This window comes from Pelodiscus sinensis, unplaced genomic scaffold, assembly GCF_049634645.1.
Source record: "Pelodiscus sinensis isolate JC-2024 unplaced genomic scaffold, ASM4963464v1 ctg43, whole genome shotgun sequence".
NCBI lineage: Eukaryota > Metazoa > Chordata > Testudines > Trionychidae > Pelodiscus > Pelodiscus sinensis.
In genome coordinates this window covers 935,215-956,892 of record NW_027465835.1, presented here as the reverse complement: position 1 = coordinate 956,892, position 21,678 = coordinate 935,215, and the positions used below count along the sequence as shown (strand labels likewise).

The 21,678-nt window shown below is 50.2% G+C and overlaps 1 long non-coding RNA gene across 1 annotated transcript in view; it reads right to left on the bottom strand.

The window, feature by feature from the left end:
- The window catches only part of LOC142823550 (uncharacterized), a 227,144-nt gene extending 217,537 nt beyond the window's left edge, over positions 1–9,607 (bottom strand). Inside the window, exon 1 of the long non-coding RNA XR_012898736.1 lies at positions 9,116–9,607. This is a non-coding gene — a long non-coding RNA (uncharacterized LOC142823550). The remainder of the gene's footprint in view (positions 1–9,115) is intronic.
- Positions 9,608–21,678: the final 12,071 nt, after the last annotated feature.

Sequence of the window (21,678 nt, the reverse complement as noted above, 5' to 3'; positions counted from 1 at the left end):
GCAGGGGAGAGGTTACCAGCACATCACCCTGTAATATTTTGGTTCTTCTGGTGTCCAGCAGGTGGGAAAGCAGGACCAGAAGGAGAGAGAGGTCAGCAGTCGGGGTAGGATCATTTCGAGATGGAGGGATCTTTTTGCAGTGAGAAGCATTGGCCAACAGTCAGTTCTTGGCACTTCACAGCAGTGTTGGTGGTTAGCAAGACTTGGTAAAGGTCTTTCTAGAGCGGTCTTTCGCTGATGGCCATAAGAGTCTCTATTCTCTGAGCTAAAAGCCAGCTGGCTCCTTTGGAACCAAGGTTATTTCCTAGGAATAAAGCAAACCTAAAAACAATCCCGCGCGGTTGTTTGGGACCGGCCTTATCAAAGTGAGGCCCTTTGGAATGTGGTTGCCAGGGGAACCAGGGTCACTGTATGCTTCTCAGGCTGACCTAATGATTTGAGTTTGTCAGTTCTCAGCAAGATACCATGGACTGCCTCAGTTTACTCCTATAGTTCCTTTCTCTTGACTTTGGGGTTCTCCTTAACCTGCCAGGTTAAATACAACAATTTCAGGTTTTTTTTTAATTTACCTTGGAAGCAACAGTACAGCACCAGCACTATTATAAATGTTAAAATCAAAACTCCCCACATAAACTTGGCAACCACTATTCAAATCCATCCCCAAGATATTTCATCGCCTTACTGGCGCTCCCCATGATAATAGACTTGACCTCTACTGCCTGGTTGAGTTCCTCAGAGGTAGGTGTTTGGCATGGTCCACGGTGTTTCCCTATCTGTGTACCCCTCAGGATGACCAGGCCCGATATATCTTTGGGCATTGGCCACCAACTCCTCGATCTTTGCCTGCAGGGCCAGTAAACCCTCCTCTTGGTATTTATTTCCGCCGTGCCACTCAGGATCTCATGTTGGGTTACCCATTACTGCCGAAGTGCGATAGAGCCGCATTCCATCAACGGTCAGGATCATCCGGTGAGGGGCTGTTATGCACACAGACGGATATGTAGAGGGGCAGGATGGAGTGATCTGTCTGGGTAGTCAAACACCAGTAGGTACCGTTCATTTGGACCAGCTCGATGTTTTTGTTTCTCTGAGACAACCACATCAAACCTAGGCAGATTCGTCATGATGTTAAATGGGCAGGTACATAAAATTTCCTTATCAAAGTGGGTGCAACAATCCCTGGGTACAGGGAGGCTCCCACACCTTCAGAATAAGCAATGCCCTCGACTCTATATGCTCCTGCTTTGGTACAGGCAGGGAGGTTACCATTCTGATCTGATCTAAGTGAGGAATCCCCAGAGGGGCCAAAAACAAACTGTTATACTATGCCCTGTCCAGGTGGGCCTTTGGGTCCTCATGGATTCTCTACTTCCCCACTCCCATGGGTAGGCATGGGGGAGATGGGGACTCACCACCATAAGAACATAAGAACGGCCGTACTGGGTCAGACCAAAGGTCCTTCTAGCCCAGTATCCTGTCTACTGACAGTGGCCAGCACCAGGTGCCCCAGAGAGGATGGACCGAAGACAATGATCAAGCGATTTGTCTCCTGCCATCTCTCTCCAGCCTCTGAAAAACAGAGGCCAAGGACACCATTTTATCCCCTGGCTAATAGCCTTTTATGGACCTAACCTCCATGAAATTATCTAGCTTCTCTTTAAACTCTATTAGGGTATGTCTACACTACCCTCCTAATTTGAAATAGGAGGGTAATGTAGGCATACCGCAATTGCAAATGAAGCCCGGGAGGTGGGAGAGGGGAAGAGAGAGGGTGGGAGAGGGGAGGGCAACTAAAATGATCAGAGGTTTGTAACAGGTCCCATATGAAGAGAGGCTAAAGAGACTGGGACTTTTCAGTTTAGAAAAGAGGAGACCGAGGGGGGATAGGATAGAGGTCTATAAAAGCATGAGTGGGGTGGAGAGGGTGCATAAAGAAAAGTTCTTCATTAGTTCCCATAAAGAAGGACTAGAGGACACCAAAGGAAAGGAATGGGTAGCAGGCTTCAAACTAGTAACAGAAAGTTGTTCTTCACAAAGCAAAGAGTCAACCTGTGGAACTCCTTGCTGCAGGAGGCTGTGAAGGCTAGTTCGAACTACCTAGTTCATGCCCCGTGTAGCCGCGCGGCACGGGGTTCGAACGAGCGGGGATTTAAAAATGGCGGCGCCCCGCTTATGCAAATGAAGCAGAGAACTGTCCACAATAACTCCAAGATCTCTTTCCTGATTTGTCGTAGCCAAATTAGCCCCCATCATACTGTACATATGGTTGGGGTTATTTTTCCCAATGTGCATTACTTTACACTTATCCACATTAAATTTCATTTGCCATTTTGCTGCCCAATCACTGAGTTTGGTGAGATCATCTTGGAGTCCCTCACAGTCTGCTTCCGTCTTGACTATCCTAAACAGTTTGGTATCATCCACAAACTTTACTACCTCACTGCTTACCCCTTTCTCCAGATCATTTATGAATAAGTTGAAAAGGATTGGTCCCAGGACTGACCCTTGGGGTACACCACTAGTTACCCCTCTCCAATCTGAAAATTTACCATTTATTCCTACCCTTTGTTTCCTGTCTTTTAACCAGTTCGCAATCCAAGAAAGGACCTTCCCTCTTATCCCATGGCCATGTAATTTACACAAGAGCCTTTGGTGAGGGACCTTGTCAAAGGCTTTCTGAAAATCCAAGTATACTATAGCTACTGGATCCCCCATATCCGCATGCTTGTTAACCCCTTCAAAGAACTCTAACAGATTAGTAAGATAGGATTTCCCTTTACAGAAACCATGTTGACTTTTGTCCAACAAATTATGTTCTTCTACATGCTTCACAATTTTATTCTTTACTATTGTTTCGACTAATTTGCCGGGTACTGAAGTTAGACTTACCGGTCTGTAATTGCCAGGATCGCCTCTAGAGCCCTTTTTAAATATTGGTGTCACGTTGGCTACCTTCCAGTCATTAGGTACGGAAGCCGATTTAAAGGATAGGTTACAAACCACAGATAATAGATCAGCAATTTCCCATTTGAGTTCTTTTAGAACCCTTGGATGAATGCCATCCGGTCCCGGAGATTTGTTAACATTAAGTTTTTCTATTTGATTCAAAACCTCCTCTAATGACACTTCAATCCGGGACAGTTCCTCAGATTCATCACCCAGAAAGGACGGTACAGATTCGGGAATCTCCCCAACGTCCTCAGCCGTGAAGACTGAAGCAAAGAAATCATTTAGTTTCTCCGCAATGGCTTTATCGTCCTTGATTGCTCCTTTTATAGCTCGATCATCTAGGGGACCCACAGGTTTTTTAGCAGGCTTTCTGCTTCTAATGTACTTAAAACACATTTTGTTATTTCTTTTTGAGTTATTTCTTTTTGAGCCCATAAGGGCTGGGTGGTCAAAGCTTACCCTATCCTCCAACATTGCTCTTCTAATTCCTTTAATTTAGTTCCATTAATTAACAATCCAATTAGTCTCTGGTCCGAATATCTGGTTAGGTTTAGTGAAGTGGACACAGAGCTGGACAGGTCCTTCAAACTATTCAGGATCAATTGGTTGGCTTGGCTGGTGTTTAGGCCTTCACGGGCACTGGATATTACTGCATCTACCAGCCTGGATTCTCATACAATTTCTGGGCTATGACATAAGTGTTGCTGACAGTTTCCAGGCCCAAACCAATCTGCGATGGTATCTGCTAAGCCTCGTCGTTGCCTAATCAGGCGCTTGCCAATTCCATCAGCCAGTCTGGTAGTGTTGGTGCATTGCTGGTTTATACCTTTTAGGGCAATGCGGATCTTAACCTTATAACTGTGGAATACCACTGAGGTGAGGACTGGCAACACTGGTCCTTTCATTACCAGTCCGGGTTCTGGGACAGGGATCTGCTCAGGGCATGATGTACATTCAGGAGGTTTTATTTTGTCCTTGTGGACCTGGTTAATAATACCCAAATGAGGGCAAGTTAGCAATGGCCATTGGTTAACAAATGACAGCCATGCCTCAGGGGTTACCTTTGTCTGGGCTTTAAGTGGTAAGCCCCAGTGGGAGTCAGTAGGTCCAACTTCAGTGGCCTGATGTCAGTGTTTAGCTTCTTCCCCACAATATTCCACACAAACTTTAACTCAGAGGACTGTGTATTTTGTCCTTGTAGTGTTATAATAAACAAAATAATTCTGTGTGAATGAGGGGCGGCCCAAGGCCGTGTATTCCCCATCACTATTAGTGTGTATTTGTTCTATATATGTGACTTGAAGGAGGTTACGTTGACTAGCGTCGCTGTTTCTCTTATAGGACCAAGCATGGTTCACAGATGTTTGATTGTTAACCCATGCAATTCTATAATTCTTGAGGCCTTTTAAGGCATCTGTCACATTACCGAATTGGAGGAAAGCAGCCAGATCGCTGCTGCACCCATAGGTGGGGGTGCTGGCCCCAACAATGATATAGAAGGGGGCCATGTGGGGTATTGAATGGGAGCTTGTTGTTTGCTGATCCTGTGTACACTGTTTATGTGAGTATATAATGTCTGTGTGTGTAGATAGGAATCTGTGTGGAAGCTGAATATTTCTTGGAATGTGGTTAAGCATTGCTGTGGACAGGCTGAGTAGCGAAGCCCTGTAGAACAATGGCACTTGATGGGCCAAAGCCACACCTAAAGCATGAGGGCGGAGACCTAAGAGCTGCCAGCAGAGAGAGGCTGAGGACCAGGTGACCGGCTGAGACCAGAAGAGGCCAGGAAGGGGGTATAAAGAGGCCATGTGGTCGATGCCATTTTGTTCTCAACTCAGCACTTCATCCCAGAGGCAGCACTGCAGGGATTGAAGAGCTCGGAAGACCTGTGAACCCATCCTGATGTTAGGATGTGCAACAAGAACTTTTAAACCAGCAGCTGTAACATCTCTGCTAGAGCCTGCATCGAGGACTGGGAGATTCGGTGCATGTAACGTACTGTACTTTAATAACCTTACTCTCATGCTTTTCTTTCTTGTGATAATAAACCTTTAGATATAGATTCTAAAGGATTGGCCCAGCGTGATTTGTGGGTAAGATCCAAAGGGTAAATTGACCAGAGATCTGTGGCTGGTTTCCTGGAACCGGACAGAACTTGTTCGGGGTAGGTGGGATTGGGTGCTAGGACCCCCCACCTGTGTATAGGCCCGGGGCCATCTGGGGCACGGATATTGCTGGGGTGTCGGAGGGGTTTTGCTCGTGAGGCTTCAGGCAGGCTGCTGAAGCGCTCTGTGGGACTGGTTTGTGGCCTATTTGGAGAGGTCATCAGTCTGGGGGCTGTAAGGAGCCCCGGATTCGAGCAATTCGCCCTGAGCGGACGCCCTCAGCTGTGCCCAGACCGGCCCGGTCCGTCACAGCATCAGGCACCAATGAGTAGCAGGGCAAGTAGCTGTTAGTGCAATGGTGAGGTTACTAGTTTCCTCGTTGTTGTGGGCACCTGTACTTAAACATGCTGATGTCCCACTTGCCCATGTTGTTTCTTACAGATTTCTTATTATCTCTGGCCAAACCACTTTTATGGTTGGTGTGCAAATTTGCAGAAGCTAAATATTTCATTTGTGTAGCCATTAAAGCAAAACCAATCCGGTGGGGGAGAGAGCTGGTACCCCACTCCCAGTCCTTCTGTTCACGTGATGCACTCCTTGCTTCCTTCCAGTTCCTTTTTTTGTTCACCTGTGGAGACATTGTTAACATTCTCCTAGCCTAAACAATTACCAAACTATTATCCTTTCACTACATTTTAAAGTTGCCAATTGACTAAGTTTAGAGTTGCCAATTGATAGGGCCCAATTATTAATTTTGTTTAAATTCATGTTTCTGCTTTACTTAATATCCTTTCATTAAAACAATATCCTACACACAACAATATTTGCAATACGTATTACAATTAAGACACACAAGACAAACTTGGACAGAACACAAACTTATGATGTCATAAAATACAGGACTATGTAGCACTTTAAAGACTAACAAGATGGTTTATTAGGTGATGAGCTTTCGTGGGCCAGACCCACTTCCTCAGATCAGATAGTGGAAGAAAATTGTCACAACCATATATACCAAAGGGTACAATTAAAAAAATGAACACATATGAAAAGGACAAATCACATTTCAGAACAGAAGGGGGATGGGGGGGGGCGGGGGGAAGGAAGGTGAATGCCAGTGAGTTAATGATATTAGAGGTGGGGAAGGGTAGATGTCTGTGAGTTAATAGTATTAGAGGTGATAATTGGGGAAGCTGTCTTTGTAATGGGTAAGATAGTTGGAGTCTTTGTTAAGTCCAGTGTGGAGAGTGTCGAATTTTAGCATGAATGCCAGTTCAGAGGATTCCCTTTCAAGTGCAGATTTGAATGTCTTCTGAAGTAGGATGCAGGTTAGCAGGTCATTCAGACAGTGTCCTTTCTGGTTGAAATGACAAGCAACTGTTTTTTCTTTGTGATCATGTCTAATGTCTGTTTTGTGGGCATTGATCCTTTGGCGAAGTGTCTGAGATGTTTGTCCAATGTACATAGCAGACGGACACTTTCGGCACATGATAGCGTAGATGATATTTCTGGAGGCGCAGGAATATGTATTCTTGATCTTATAACTCACTTGGTTAGGCCCAATAATGGTGTCAGCAGAGTGAATATGTGGACAAAGCTGGCAACGGGGTTTGTTGCAAGGGAAGGTACCAGGGTTGGTATTAGTGTGGTATGTCCTGTGGCTGTTGGTAAGAATCATCTTGAGGTTAAGTGGTTGTCTATAGGAGACTATGGGTCTGTCTCCCAGAGCCTCTCGGAGTTTAGTATCCTGTTCCAGTATAGGCTGTAATCTATTGATAATGTGTCCGTCTGCTATGTTTCAGGGCTTGGATTCTTAAAACAAAGATTTGTTTTCTTAAAGAGTAAGTTTAACCTTAAGGATTGAATGTATAGATTTCATTCTTTTATACAGTTAACCAGTTAAGTGTCAATAGAATTCCTTCTTTTCTTCTGCAGATTTAACAAAGTGTCTGTAGCCAAATGTTTAAATTTGATTGTTTCTTTGCCTGGATTATTGAAAAAGGCTGCAAGAAACAAGGAGTCATTTTTAAAGCAGGTTCCCTTCTCACACCATTACGACAATGGCTTAATTCCTTCCACTCTCCCACAGAGTCCCTTCTCACCTTTGCATACCCTTTAATCCCTCAAAACTTTCCTCATTCCTATTAATTTAACTTTCCAATGACTGTATTCCTACTTTCCTTATTCCTTCCACTATGCCCATAGGGCTCCAAACCTTTTGCCTTCCCCTTTCACATGCTTTTTCCTTCTTATGATCTGTCCTGATTCCTGCTAAATGACCTTTTTTTCCAAATGACACATGTTTGTCCAGTATTAATGTGGTAAGGAGGATGGGCTTTCCCATTAGCCCCCACACCTCCTAATTCTTTTCAGTAGGTAAATCCAAATGTGTATCATTGCAGTCAGCTATTACTAATTTTAAACTTCTCAGTATAGGGTTTTCATAACATCCATGCTGCAGCAGTTGATCTATGCTGCTGACTCTGGGGTGGATCACTCCCCCATGCTCTGTAAGGAGATTTATGTTGCAGAATGTCTCTCCTTGTTAGGGCAGATTTAGCTTCTAGTGATTACATCTTCAAATTCAATTCCCACTAGTTGGCTTTTAGGGTGGCTTTTAGGTTACGTCCTCCCACGCCCTCAAGCTAATTATAACAGTGTGTGAGGGAAAGGTTTTAACTGTTTATTTTTTTTCTGGACGGCCCCCACTCGTGCGTTGAGAAACATCCTTGGGTAGCCTGCGATTCCAGCCAGAGAAGCTGTAGTTATCTATTCGCTAACAAGGGCTTGAGAATCTCCTAAAGTTGCTTGGCAGCCCTTTCCTACTCCTGCGTTGTGTTCCGTGTATATGTTTCCAACCAAAATGCCTAGGGCCAATATGGCTTGATGGTCGGCAGGCATTCCTTCCTTGAGAATTTGGAGGAATACTTCCCACAAGCTGTTAAGTCTATTCCAAAACTCAGTGTTTTGCTTTGGATTGGACAGATTTGTAACTAGAGCCCGTTCTTCTAGAGGGAAGATCTGACACCTTTCAATTATCTTCTGTGCCTCCTCTCTATCTTCAGTAATGTGTGGTAAGGGCCCATATAGGGCTGGGCATAGAGAGGAGTGGAGGTAATGTTGGGCCAAATTCCCCCCTAAGCTTGGGAGAGGCTGTGCACTTGCGTGTAAGTTACATTTCTCACTGCAGGGCAGATTTTTGCTTTTTTGAGCTTCAATCTCATCCCTCAGGGCTTTAATTTCTTTCTCTGTCAATCTGTCAAATGCTTACAGGTTCTTGGACCATGATGCACGTACATGTAGTACGCAGGGGTGCCTTTCAGCAGTCTGGGGGGTATGCTTAGACTGATCCCCATCCATTTTAGTCATTCAGGGGAGCATCCTGTCCACTCCCCGTCTGTTCAGTGGCTTATAGGAAACTAAATCTACACACTCCGAAGAAGGGGTCTGCTGGGTCTAGAGTGTCAGACCTTATCAGCAGCTCATGAAATAAGGGGAGTCGTCACTCCCTCACATATCCGCTCGGTCTCGAGGTTCGGCTGACCCCCCCCCCCCCTTGCGTTCAGAACTCCCTTGTGGGAGAGCCCTGGTGCGGCTGGAATCAGCTTGTCTCAGACCTGGGCAGCGGCATTCACACTCCACTCGTTACATTCACACTCAGCATGCTTTTCACACAGAAATGTTCCCACTTTTAGATGCATCTCTCATTATGGACCTTGTCCATATTTGGGGTGGCAAACAACACTGTTCCCCCCAGGGGCGGCAAACAACACGTTTCCCCCCAGAACTACAGCAGTTCCCAGCACTGCATAAACCTTATGTCCGGACGCAATACAACCTTCTTCCCGTACCCGGGGCGGCACCACCAATACCACAGCAGTTCCCAGCACTGCGTAAACTTAGGCCTACCCGGGGATAACAAAACAACCTCCCCGGAACCGTTTTGCGTGTGACCTTGTTGCAGATTCAAGAAGTTCGGCTGGCGTGAGCCCACAAGAAGCAGACGACCCCACAGGCAGTCCTCCTCCACACCCCAGTTGAGATTTCAAAAGGTCTCTTACCTCTCGTTTGGAACCCTGGGGGTGAAGGGGGATGGTCTGCAGCCGCTGTCGCTGTCTTCAGTCGGGCGTTGCCGTCCGAGTCACGGCACCAAATTGTGGAAGAAAACATTGTCCTCACTCTGAGTTTGTAAGCAACAAGTAGCCAGAGGCAGTTTTATTACGAGCTGCAGCAAGGGAAAAACTGGTTCGGACGGGGGGGAGGCAGATCTTCGAATACAAGCAATTATGAAGCAGTTTCTATACTGTCCATTAGATATAATAACAATAACAATTAGTCTCCTTCCCATTGCAAACACCAATGGCTAACAGTGATTTAGTTCCACCCAGATGCTCCTTATCTCAAGGTCCCTGCCAGAGTCAGCGTTCTACCCTTATCTCCGTATGGAGGCGAGAGGCGAAGGCAGCGTCTAATTACAGATCTCGCGTTGTCAGGCCACAGACTTAGCCTGACTCTTGCTCTCTTGTTAACAAGACCAAGATGGCTGCACACAAATTCCCTTACTCCCTTTTCCTGCCTTCACAAGACATACCCTTAAAGATCAGAACTTTAAAAACAAAATCTACATTAAAAGCTCATTTTGAGCTGAAGTGCTTTTTTCCCTTAAGCAAATCCAATGTTTGCCTTAATTTTACCCACATAATTGTAACTATTAAAACATTTTAGCTACAGTTTTTTTAGTGGCTGCTGTTGCAATACCAAAAAAGATTATGCTTAGGTGACTGAGTTTTGAAGCTGGCACTAGTAACAACTTCTTAAAAATGTAATGGAGGTGACAAAACAAAAAAAGATAACATTGTCCAGCATAGCAGACTCTTTTAGATGACATGGCTTTCTTTTTTTGCTGGGGGAGATGATGGTTAATTTGTTTTTGCCCCCTAGTGACTGCCTGTGAAGCCATAATTGCACATTCAAATTTTATTTTCACATTTTTAAAATGTCCAAGATTTGACTTTACCATTAAAGTTAAATGCATGATAATCTATTTTGTTGATCTCCTCACCGGAGCTACTTCAAAACTTTTAGTAACCGCAAATTACCTTAGGGAGGGACTAGTTAAAGGTGACCTGTAAAAGGTTTTGTCTGATATGTAAAAAGAGGGCCTGCATTATTAAGGCTTTTTTTCTTACTTGTTCTTTACTTAGGAATCTGAACTATTGTCTGCCTTGTTTTTCCTGCAGAATCTATTGGCAGTCTCATTGAAGGGGAAGTGGATGAGGGGAGATGAATTTGAATACATTATTTTTCCTAAATGTTCATTAGTCATTGCAGTTAAATAGGTGTGAACACAGTTTTGAAATCTGACTAAAATCCCTTTCCTTCTCCATTGCTTTCATTCTCTTTACTCTTACATCATCACTTAACTAGTGATGCAAGCTAAACTAGAACTGAAAGTCTAATAATTTAACAGGAAAAAAATATATATAATTAAACAAGTGAAAACCAAGTTTACATTTAATTCCAAGATTTGCAAACATAAATGTAAGTAACTTTACATTTGTGGCTAATCGGTTGGAACTGATTACATGGATTAAGTTACTCTAATGTGAATGTTTGTAGAATTGGGACCTCACTATTTAATTTTGGATCACGGCCCTGATCCTTGAGTTGGATCTGCATGGGGGTGAGGGGGCTTGCTACCACATGGAGCTGTATTGAAATCAGTGGGTCCCACATGGGCACATGGATACCCTGCAGGGATGCAATTGTTGAACAGGTAGTGATTTTCTAACTTTCACCTTCTTGGAGGTTTAGCTTGGGGGCTGTAGCAGGGTATGCACACTCCATCACAGGTGTGAGACTATTCCAGGGTGGGGATGCCGCCTGCTTGGCTGCAGGGTCGCCGGCTGTCTCTCTAGTCCATAAATATCCCCTTGTCTCATTGTAACAGAGCCCATAAGCAGCCCTGGTCACAGAGCAGTATGGCCCAATGGCCAGAGTCAGCAAATAGCCCTTGTCCAAGGGCAGCACAGAGTCAGGGTATGTCTACACTAGCCCCCTAGTTCAAACTAGGGAGGCTAATGTAGGCAGTCGAACTTGCAAATGAAGCCCGGGATTTAAATATCCAGGCTTCATTTGCATGTTCCCAGGTGGGCGCCATTTTTAAATCCCCTTAGTTCAAACTGATTGCCCGCAGCTACACACGGCAGTCAGAAGTTAATCCGAACTAAGGACTTTGCAGGAGGAGTAACAGTTAATCTGAACTAAGTCCTTAGTTCAGATTAACTTCTGACTGCCACATGTAGCCACAGGCAATCAGTTTGAACTAAGGGGATTTAAAAAATGGCACCCACCCAGGAACATGCAAATGTAGACACAGCCACCAAGTATACCTGGGTGGGAGAGGCCGCTTCTGCACTCTCCCTGGGTCACCTCCTACCAGTGCTACTGGGGCATCATCCCACATAGCAGTTGGGTCTCTCAGTTCCCTGGCAGCAGCCATCTCCTGGGACTTCGGTTCCCACTGCCTGGGTCACTAGCTGTTGCAGCTCAGGAACTCTGGCTAGAGACACTTCCCCTTCACAGGCCAGCCCAGACTGAGTTGCTCTGCTGCCTTTTATGCTGCCCCAGCACTTGGAGCATGCCCAGTCTGGTTGAAGGGGTGGGACTTCCTCCGCCCACAGGGTTTTTACCCTTCCTGCTCTAGTGCAGGGTATGCACACCCCCTCACAGGGGCATTAATCTGATGATATAAGCAGCAGCAGAACTCAGAGCAGCATCAAGAAGTCAGACTCAGGCATTGTCCTAGCCTATGAAATGTCTACCTTCTAGATTTTTGCATTGGCATACTACATCAGCACAACCCCCTTGTATAGATTGACTGCACCAGTGGAAAAAGAAGGCTTGCAACATTTGTGCAAAAATCCCTGAAGTAGACAAAGCCTTCATACTCCCTACAAATGTAAAAAGCTGTTTACAGTGTTTTTATGCAAGTGTGTAGAACCCACCCTCTTCATGGTGCTGCTCCATTTGGCTGTCTTGACAATCTATGACATTTTTTGTTTCATATTTTATAAAGTGTAAAATACTACTGATAATTTACTATTATATTTGAAGTCAGAGCTGTGTCCTAGGTAGCTTAGTGGAATTGTAGGAGGTGCTTCAAAACACAGTCTGGCTGTGTCTACATTGGTGCAACCTTGCTCAAAAGCAACAGCTTTTGCGCAAAAACTTGCTGCCTGTCTACACTGGCTGTGAGTTCTTGCGCAAGAACACTGACGTTCTAATGTGTGAAATCAAGGCTTCTTGCGCAAGAACTCTGATGCTCCTGCTTAGGAATAAGCCCTCTTGCGCAACTGTTGCGCCTCAATGTAGACAGGCACCATGAATTTCTTGCACAAGAAAGCCCTATGGTTAAAATGGCCATCAGAGCTTTCTTGCGCAAGAGAGCATCTACACTGGCATGGATGCTCTTGCGCAAACGCACATGCCAGTTTAGAAGCTCTCTTCTGGAAGAGTTTTTGCACAAGAACTCTTCCGTGAAAGAGTTCTTGCGCAAAATCATGCCAGTGTAGACGTAGCCAGTGTGATCTTTCTTCAATCAACTTAACTCTTGTCTTTGTCCAACTGATTTGTTATAATTAGGTTTTCTATTTTAAGTGCAGATGAAAAATGGATGAAACAGTGCAATAAAAGTCAGAGGTGGGAGGTTAAAACAGTTTTAACTACAGAGTTATGCTTTGGGGGTTTTCTGTAAAAGGCTCTAATTTTATGTGGTGTGGTAAGATCCTCACCCAGACCCCATGCCTTGGGACCTCTTCTTGCATCACAAACCAACTGGAGACCCTTTTTGGTGCAGTCACCTATGCCTTTTATTGTCAGTACCAATTTCCCACCACCTTCTATTTACACAACTTTGGTTCTTCCAGCAGCTAACTCTGCTTCTGGCTTGGGTGCACGCACACACAGCCACTGCCTGACTCTTCCCTTTCACTTCCCCTCTGGCTGCCTTATGTAGCCCTCTGTCTAATGAGGCCCACAGCTGCTTCCATTAGCCCTTCAGGCCTGGGCTTGCTCATCTGGCTGTAATTGGCCTTTTCAGCCAGGTTGTAGTAGCAGAGCTCTGGCTTAGCCGGCAGGCTGTCACAGTAGGTTATTTCTCTGATGAGCACAAAATAAAATATATTTCTAACTCTCATGAAATGACATACATTGTCAATCACATCTTCCATGAATGTTCCATCACATTGCTTTGTACAAAGTCTGAGCTAAAATAAATATAGATGTAAACAGTGTCTGAATCAATGCTTCCATTACAACCAGCTGGAATGGGAAAGAAATGCTGGGTGTGGCTATGTAACTAGGGTTTGCCCCTGCTTAGCTTAGATGTGTTAGATATTGAGCTATTACCCATTCCCCCCCCATTGTAACCAATTTGACTGTGGTGGGGTGTAGCCCATTGGGGCTCACAGAAGGGCTCTTCCTCCTCTGGGTCTGTAGGTGCCCCCTCAATGCCTGGCTCCAGAGAAGGAGGAGCAGGGTGCAGATGCTGCTCTGCTCCTCTCCTCTCCTCTCCTGTGTTCTGGGGCACCCTTCCCTCCCTCTCTCCCCTGCCCTGCCTGCCTGGCTGGTGCTCCTGCTGCTGGGATCCCGCCCTGGCTAGCCCTCTCCTGTGGCTGCCTGCCTGCCATTGCTGGGCCTCTCCCTCCCTGGACTGCTGCTGCCACCACCCACAGTTTGCTGCTGTCGGGGGGGGGGGGGCTGCTGGCCTGTCATCCCCCACCTGGAGGGAGAGGCGAAGAGGACCCACCACCACCGGCACTCACCACCCAGAGGCCTTCCCTGGCTGGCTGCCACCTGCCCGCTGCTGTTGCTGCACCATCTGCTCCCCGTCGAGGGGAAGAAGAGGAGGACCACGATGGAGGGGGTTTGTTTGTTTGTTGGGACTGAGCCTTTAACACCTGTGCTCCTGGGGTGGTGGTAAACTGAGCATTGTAGAGGTGAGGAGCCCTCCCCTGATTCAGCTGCTCCCCCTTTCTACTGCCACCCCCTCCACCAACCCCCCTTGTACCACCAAAACCCTCTCTTGGCCGTGTCCTCTGCCCTGACTGCCACCTCCAGCTCCATCCCTGGTGGCTGGGGCCCCTTTTCCACCCTGACCAGGAAGCACGGCATCTGTTGCCTCCTGGTCACCGCCTTGCCCCACATTGAAACATACATGCGGGCGTTGGCGAGGGTGGTGGCCTCCAAAATGTACAGCAAAGTCGTGTTCTTCCTTGCCTCGGAGGCCACTGCTCAGGAAGTGGTGGAGAGGGGCCTGGCGGTGGTATGGGTGGCGAGTTATATGGGCTCATGGTGCCCATGCTTCACCAATATTTGGAGCTGGGTCTCTCCCCTGACCCCCACCTGCCGGCCCCCCGCCGCGCGTCTTCCCACCCCGGCCCCAGAGTGTCCCACCCCCCAGACCCGGCCCCAGCCCCAGAGCGTCCCGCCCGGCCCCGCCGTGTGCAGCGTTCAGTCTGGCTCCCCCTTGCCAGCACACGCTGCCAGCTGCTGCTGCTGCCATTCGTGGCGTTTACAGGTGAATGGGGAGACGCCCAGGCATGACATGATGTCACAGCCCGGGACTTTAAAACTGCTCGGCGCGGCATTGCGCCACGCGGCCTAGTTCTGGGTTCGGAGTCTGGGGACTTCTGGAGCCCAAGCGCAGACTCCGGCCCTGAAACGTGGAAGGCAGAAGGTAAGGTAAGGGGAACGGTAAGGGGAGGGGGAGGAAGCGGCTTGTGCAGAGGGGGAAAATAGGGGAAGGGGTGGGGGAGGAAAATAGGGGAAGGCACCAAGGGACAGCATGGAGAGAGAAATGCCAGGGGGCCAAGCGCAGACAATGAGGAAAAGGGCAGGAGGGGAGGTGTCAGTGGGGGGAGGGACAGGATGATGCTGGGAGAGGAGAGGGTAAGGGCATTGGGGGCTGGAGGGGGGAGGGGGAGGTGCTGGGAGAAGGCTTGAAAGAAGGGGTGGGCATGAGAAAGGTGGGGATGGAGCAAGTCATGTATGAGGGCACAGGGGCATGAGGGGAACGGGGGCAGAGGGTGGTGAGGGGGTGGGCATCAGGGAAAAAGAGGGCAAAGGGGGCAGGGGCAGTGAGGGAAGGGGGAGGCACCAGGAGGGTGCAGGGCTAAGGGAAGGTGCAGGTGCCAGGGGATTCTGGGGGTGAAGCAGAAGGGCAGACACCTGCAGGGGAGGGACCAGCACCAGAGGAGAGAGGCAGGGCAGGTGTGTAGAGGGAGGTGTTAGAAGAGGGGCTGAGGAGGGGTAGCTCACTTGATCAGAGTGGGGCTACTGGAGGAGTGGGCACAGGGGGGAGAGAAGGGCTGGTGGAGGGGGGGGCAGGTCGCAGGAGGGCTGAGGGCAGTGAGAAGGGCAGGAGTCAGGACAGCAGAGGAGAGTGAGGGGTTGGGGGGCAGCAGGCACCAGGGGAGATGGAGCAAGGAGAGGAGACATGGCAGCAGAGAGAAAAGGTAAAGGTTTTAAAATATTTATTAATAACTTGAGTGCCCCAGTGGCACATCCAAACAAGCCACATGAACTCAGTACTGGTGCACAACACCAAATTCATTCTGCTCATAGGAGGAAACTCTTAGGCTATGTCTACACTGGTGGCTTCTTGTGCAAGAACATCTTGTGCAAGGGTTCTTGTGCAAGACGTCTTGTGCAAGAACACGTCCACACTGCCGTGTGTGAGCTGTGCTTTTGCGCAAGAGCGCCCATGGCAGTGTGGACGGTCTCTTGAGCAAGAAAGCTCCAATGGCCATTTTAGCCATAGGGGTTTCTTGCGCAAGAAATCCCTGCCGAGCATCCACACTGCCCTCTTGTGCAAGAGAGCTTACATCTGTTAGAAAAGAGCGTAGCTCTTGTGCAAAACACCCTCTCTTACCATGCCGTACTGTAAATTTCCTTGCGCAAGAGCAGGCGGGCAGTGTGACTGCTCTGTGGGTTCTTGCACAAGAACGGCCGTACTTGAGTAAGAAGCCACGAGTGTAGACATAGCCTTAGAGGGAACACTTCCCCCGTCTCTCCGCCCCCGAGTTAATGTCACACACGTTGGGGTTAATGCAACTGCAGGATCGTTGCATGTGGGGGGTTTGGTGGGGGCCAAACTAATCCCTGTTGGTAGGAGGATGGTGGGAAAAGTCCTTCGAGAGGGGTGACATGACACCTTTTACTTCTGGTCATGTGTCCATCTTGCCCCGAGCGTGTTACCGCCAGAGGCCTGGTTAACAGGGGTCAGGGGTGTGGCTAATGGGGCACCACCAAAAATTATACAAATCTGCCGGCCCTGGGTGGTGGGGGGCGTGCACGTGCCCCTCGAACCGCTGGAGGACCTGGGCGTACGGGTGGTCCTCACCTCCGTCCCGCCCTTCCTCCCCAATGTTGCCCTGCTGCCTTCCCTCTCCACCCTGGGAAAGTCGATTTCTACCATCAGCCTTCTCCTGCTGGGCTCTAAGGACCCCGCCCTCTGTCACGTCTTGTCTTTCCGCCGGAAGGTACACCTGCAAATGCCGCCGGTGGCGCGGTGCTAGAAGGGTCCTTCATGGTGCCCTACCAGGGGGCCCTCTACTGGGTCCACTACTCCTCGGGGGAGACCCGGTGCTTCCTCTGCTGGGAGACAGGGCACGTGGAATCTCCATCACTGGAGATATGGAAGAGCAGGTTGGACAGACACCTGTCAGGGATGATCTAGATGGTGCTTGGTCCTGCCGTGAGGGCAGGGGACTGGACTCTATGGCCTCTCGAGGGCCCTTCCAGTTCTAGTGTGCAATGGAATTATTCAAATCATAGATTCATTGAAATCTATGATTCTATGTTTGCCTTTTTTTTGGCATATGCATATGAAACATTAATGTTTCAACTAGAACCAAGGCATTAACAATGTTACACAGAAGAGGTTAGGAGGGGTCCAAAACTAGCAGCTTGAAACCCATCCTTCTCTAGACGTACAGCACAAAATCTCACAACTCAAAGGCCACAGATTTTTCTGCATAACACTGGCCTTCCTATATTTTTTCCATGGAAATCAGGATCTTAAGCAAAAACTGACTTATTTTTAAAAACTATTTTCAAACTGAATTCACATTTCCTTTGCTCAGTTCTCAAAAACATTCCAGTTATTTTCTGATCAATGTTTGTTACTTAAAATTGGAAATGTCACAACTTTAACCACTTGTAACTATGGGAAGTAAATGAATGTTACAATAAAGACCCCCAGAATAATTTCAAAAGTCACGTGAGTCACTCAAAAAATCTCTGACATTTTCATTTTGAAAGAATTTAAAAAACAGACGGTTGTTTGCCAGGTTCCAGATCTAAGCGAAAAAAAACCCAGAAGCCAATGAGATGAAATAAACATTCTTAAAATGACTAGTTTGCAGTGTAACACAATCTCACCTCAGGAAGCCTGGGATATGTCTATACTTCAATTAAAAACCTGCAGCTGACCCATGTCAGCTAACTTGGGTTAAGGAATTATTTAGTTGTGGTGCAGATGTTTGGGGCTTGTGTACACCTCAATTAAACATATTCCCCCCCCCCCCCCCCCCCCCGGGGCAAGCCTGAGTCAGCTGACACAAGCCATTAAGGCTATTAGAATCCAGGGTATATCTACACTGCAGTTAAACTCCAGGTAAGATCTTAAGTGAAAATGAGTTTGAAGAAACTAGTTAAATCTCTCCTTGAATCATTAGAAGAGGATATCATCCTCTGCCGAGAAAAAGGGAAGTAGTTAATATCCCTAATTTCCAACGTGTATTTGTGTAAACGTGTAACGGCTGAATTTTTGCCACAGAGGCAGCAGAGCAGGGGGCAGGCATTGCCACAGGAGCCAGTGTTTGTGGGGAGCCAACTTTTAAGTCTTCCCCCCTGCACCCCCCACGCTGCTGCCTCTGTGGGAGGCAACAAGGGGAGGGACAGGCAGCTCTGCTCAACTGGCTCCCTGCACTTATCCGCTCCCGCCTGCCCCCTATCCCCTGCACTGCTGCCTCTGATACAGAGGCAGCAGCGTGGGGTGGGGGGAGGGAGTATGCCAGGCAGCTCCGTGGAAGCTGGCTCCCTACAGGCACCAGATCCCGCCCGTCCCCCACGGCCTCTGATACAGACGCATCAATGGGGGCAGGGTGTTAGGATTAAAAGTTTTATCCTTTTTATATTTGTATTTTAGGATTAATAATGTGGCAATATAAGGTAACATATTATTACATTTAATATTTTATTAAACTAAGCCCTTTAGTTATGTATAATGTTTAATAAGTAAAGAGACAGGATCTCATAGGGTATGTCTACACTACAGCGCTAATTCGAACTAACTTAGTTCGAATTAGTTAATTTGAACTAAGCTAATTCGAACTAACGCATCTAGAACTAAAAACTAGTTCGAATTAGCAAAACGCTAATTCGAACTAGCGCGTCCACACTGATTGGACGCAGGGGGGCATTTAAGGGCGGCTGAAACCGGTTCTGGCAGGGCATCAGGTCAGTAGTTGCTTTGTGTGGCTGCTGTCTGAGGCTATCTGAGGCTCGAGCTTAAAGGGACCCCCCTGGACAGCCGGTTCTCAGCTTTTCCTGCTTGCTTGCCAACCTCGCCGAGGGACAGCAAAGCGTTGGTCTCTGTGCCCGTCTGTGTCGGTGCTTCCCTTCGGGGACGCCGCCGCAGGTGGCAACATGGAGCCACAGCTCGCCCTGCACCTTCTGGTGCACTTTCTGGACTTGCTGCTGCAAGCCTGCCACCAATGGCTCGAGGCTGCCTGGCACCTCCTGGTGCACGTTAGCCCCCTGCCTCTTCGCCTGGCCGCCCTGGGGGCCGTGGAGGAGCCGCGGTGGCGCCCCGGCACCGGCGCATCTGGCGTCTGGACACCAGCACCGACTGGTGGGACTGCATCGTCCTGGAGCGCTGGGAGGACCGACAGTGGAGCTCTGCGAGTGGCTCGCCCCTGCCCTGCGCAGAAGGGACACTCGCATGAGGCCCGCCATCCCCCTCCAGAAGCGGGTGGCCATCGCCCTATGGAAGCTCTCCACGCCAGACAGCTACCGATCCGTCGGGAACCAGTTCGGCGTGGGGACATCCACCGTCGGAGCGGTGCTCATGCAGGTACGGCACTCGTCGGCCACCGAGCCGGGGGGGAGGGGGGCTGCGAGGAGGGGATGGGCCGCCCCAGGGACAAAGGGGGGGCAGGAGGAGGCGAAAGCGCCCCGCACCAGAGGGGTCGGTCTGTCCCGGCCGTACTACACGCCGCCGGGGGGTTGCTTCCGGGAGTGGGGCGCGGGGCACTGCCAGGGCACGCACGCTCCCAGCCACCCGGGCGCCCCACTGATTGGCGCTTTGCTGTGTCTCTCTCCGCAGGTGGTCAAGGCCATCAACCGGGTGCTGCTCCGCAGGGTGGTCCACCTCGCCGACCCGGACGCCGTCATCCGGGGCTTCGGCGCCCTCGGCTTCCCCAACTGCGGTGGGGCCATCGACGGGATGCACATCCCCATCCGTGCCCCGGAACACCAGGCGTCCCGTTACGTGAACCGCAAGGGGTACTTCTCCGTGATCCTGCAGGCCGTGTGTGACCACCGGGGACAGTTCACGGACATTAATGTGGGCTGGTCCGGCAAAGCACACGACGCCCGGGTGTACCGCAACTCCTCCATGTGCCAGCGGCTGCAGGATGGTGACCTTCTTCCCCGACCGCCACATCAGGGTCGGGGACGTGGACATGCCCGTGTGCCTGGTTGGGGATGCCTCCTACCCACTGCAGCCCTGGCTCATGAAGCCCTACACGGGGCACCTCAATCCCTCCCACCAGGCCTTCAATGCCAGGCTGACCAGGGCCCGCATCGTGGTGGAGGAGGCCTTCGGGCGACTGAAAGCCCGCTTTCGATGCCTCCTCACCCATCTGGACCTGGCCGAGCACAACATCCCTCCCGTGGTGGCAGCATGTTGTGTGCTCCACAATTTATGTGAGCGAAAGGGGGAGGCTTTCCTGCCAGCCTGGATGGCTGAGGCTGACCGCATGGCTGGACACTACGGTCAGCCCCGCACCGCCGCCATCCGGGAAGCCCAGCGGGGGGCCGTCCGGATCCGGGAAGCCCTGCGGGAGAGCTTCCTGGTGGAGGAGGAGGACTGACCTCTCCCTTGCATGCCCCACTGGGGCCTTCTTCCACCCTACCCCCCTTCCCCTTTCCCCTCCCTACCTACTGTAAAATAAAGACACACGTTTTTGTTTGAAAAACAGATGTTTATTTCACATAACTGGGGTGCGGGAAGGGAGGAATGAGGATGGGAGGGGGAGGGGGAGGGGGAAACCTGGGACGAGGGAGCTGGAAGGGGTGGGAAGGGAGGAAGGGAAAGGAAAGCTCAGGGGTGGGAGTCCGGCTGCCTCTCCCGTCTCGCCACACTGCGGGTCTGGGGGCGTCGGTGGGAAATGGTTGTGGGGGGGGGCAGGAGGGCCGGGGGGTGTGGAGGGAGCGGGAGCAGGAGGGGGAGCAGGAGCAGGAGGAAATGGGAAGCGGTCAAGCAGGCCCTGGAGGTGGCCTCGCAGGGCACGGCCCTGCTCCTCCAGGGCCTCCAAACTCCTCTGGCGCAGCCTCAGGTCCTCCTGGACCCAGTGGTCCTGGGTGCGGAGCTGGTGATCCTGGAACCGGAGGTGCCGCCTCTGGTGGTACTCCTCATTCCTGGCTCTCCTGCTTGCCCGGGCATGGGCAGCTGCTGCAGGCGGGGTGGTGCGCCCTGCAGGCCCAGGTGCTGCGGCTGTGGTGCAACAAGACCAGCGGTCAATTACCCCAGGGGCCCAGGTGTGTGAATCCTAGCTCCCCTCTGCAAGGCCAGGGCCCCTTCAGGATCCCCAGCTGCTGCTCCGTGGTGGGCAAGGCCCAGGCGCATGGTCCCGGGGCTCCCTCTCGCCCCAGCCCCCCATATGCATAAGGGGAGCATGATGGTACTCACAGGTGGACGCCTCCCTGGCCTCGGACGACACAGGCGAGCGGCTCTGTGGGGTGCCTCGGGGGTCCCGGGTCCTGGGCAGGCTGGCGGCAGGCTCCTGGTTCTCAGAGCCCTCCTCCTCTTCCTCCGTCTCCTGGAGCGGGCCCTCTGCTCCGGGGTCTATCACGTCCCGGGGGGCAGGGACGGCATGAGCCCCCAGGAGGCGGTCCAGGGAGTGGAAGTGGGGGCAGGCCTCCGGGTCGGCCCCTGGCTGGCAGGCCCGGGAGTAGGACTGCCGCAGGTCTTTAATCTTGCAGCGCACCTGCTCCCGGCTGCGCTGGTGGCCCCTGGCGGCCAGGCTGTCAGCCATGCGGCTGTAGACAGTCGCGTTCCTGTGGCTAGTGCGGAGATCGTGGACATTGGAGGCTTCCCCCCAAACCTCGATGAGGTCCACGATCTCCGCACTTGACCAAGCGGGCGCCCGCGTTTTGCGCCCCCGGGCAGGCTCCTGGGAGCCACCAGGCTGGTCCTGAGGAGCAGTGGAGGGCTGGGTGTCCTTGGGTGGCTGGCTCATGGTGTGGCAGGTGCAGGGTCTGCTGGCACAGGTGCTGGCAGCCTTGCAACTAGCACAAACTGTGTAGCCAGCCCGTGGCCCTTTAAGGGCTCCGG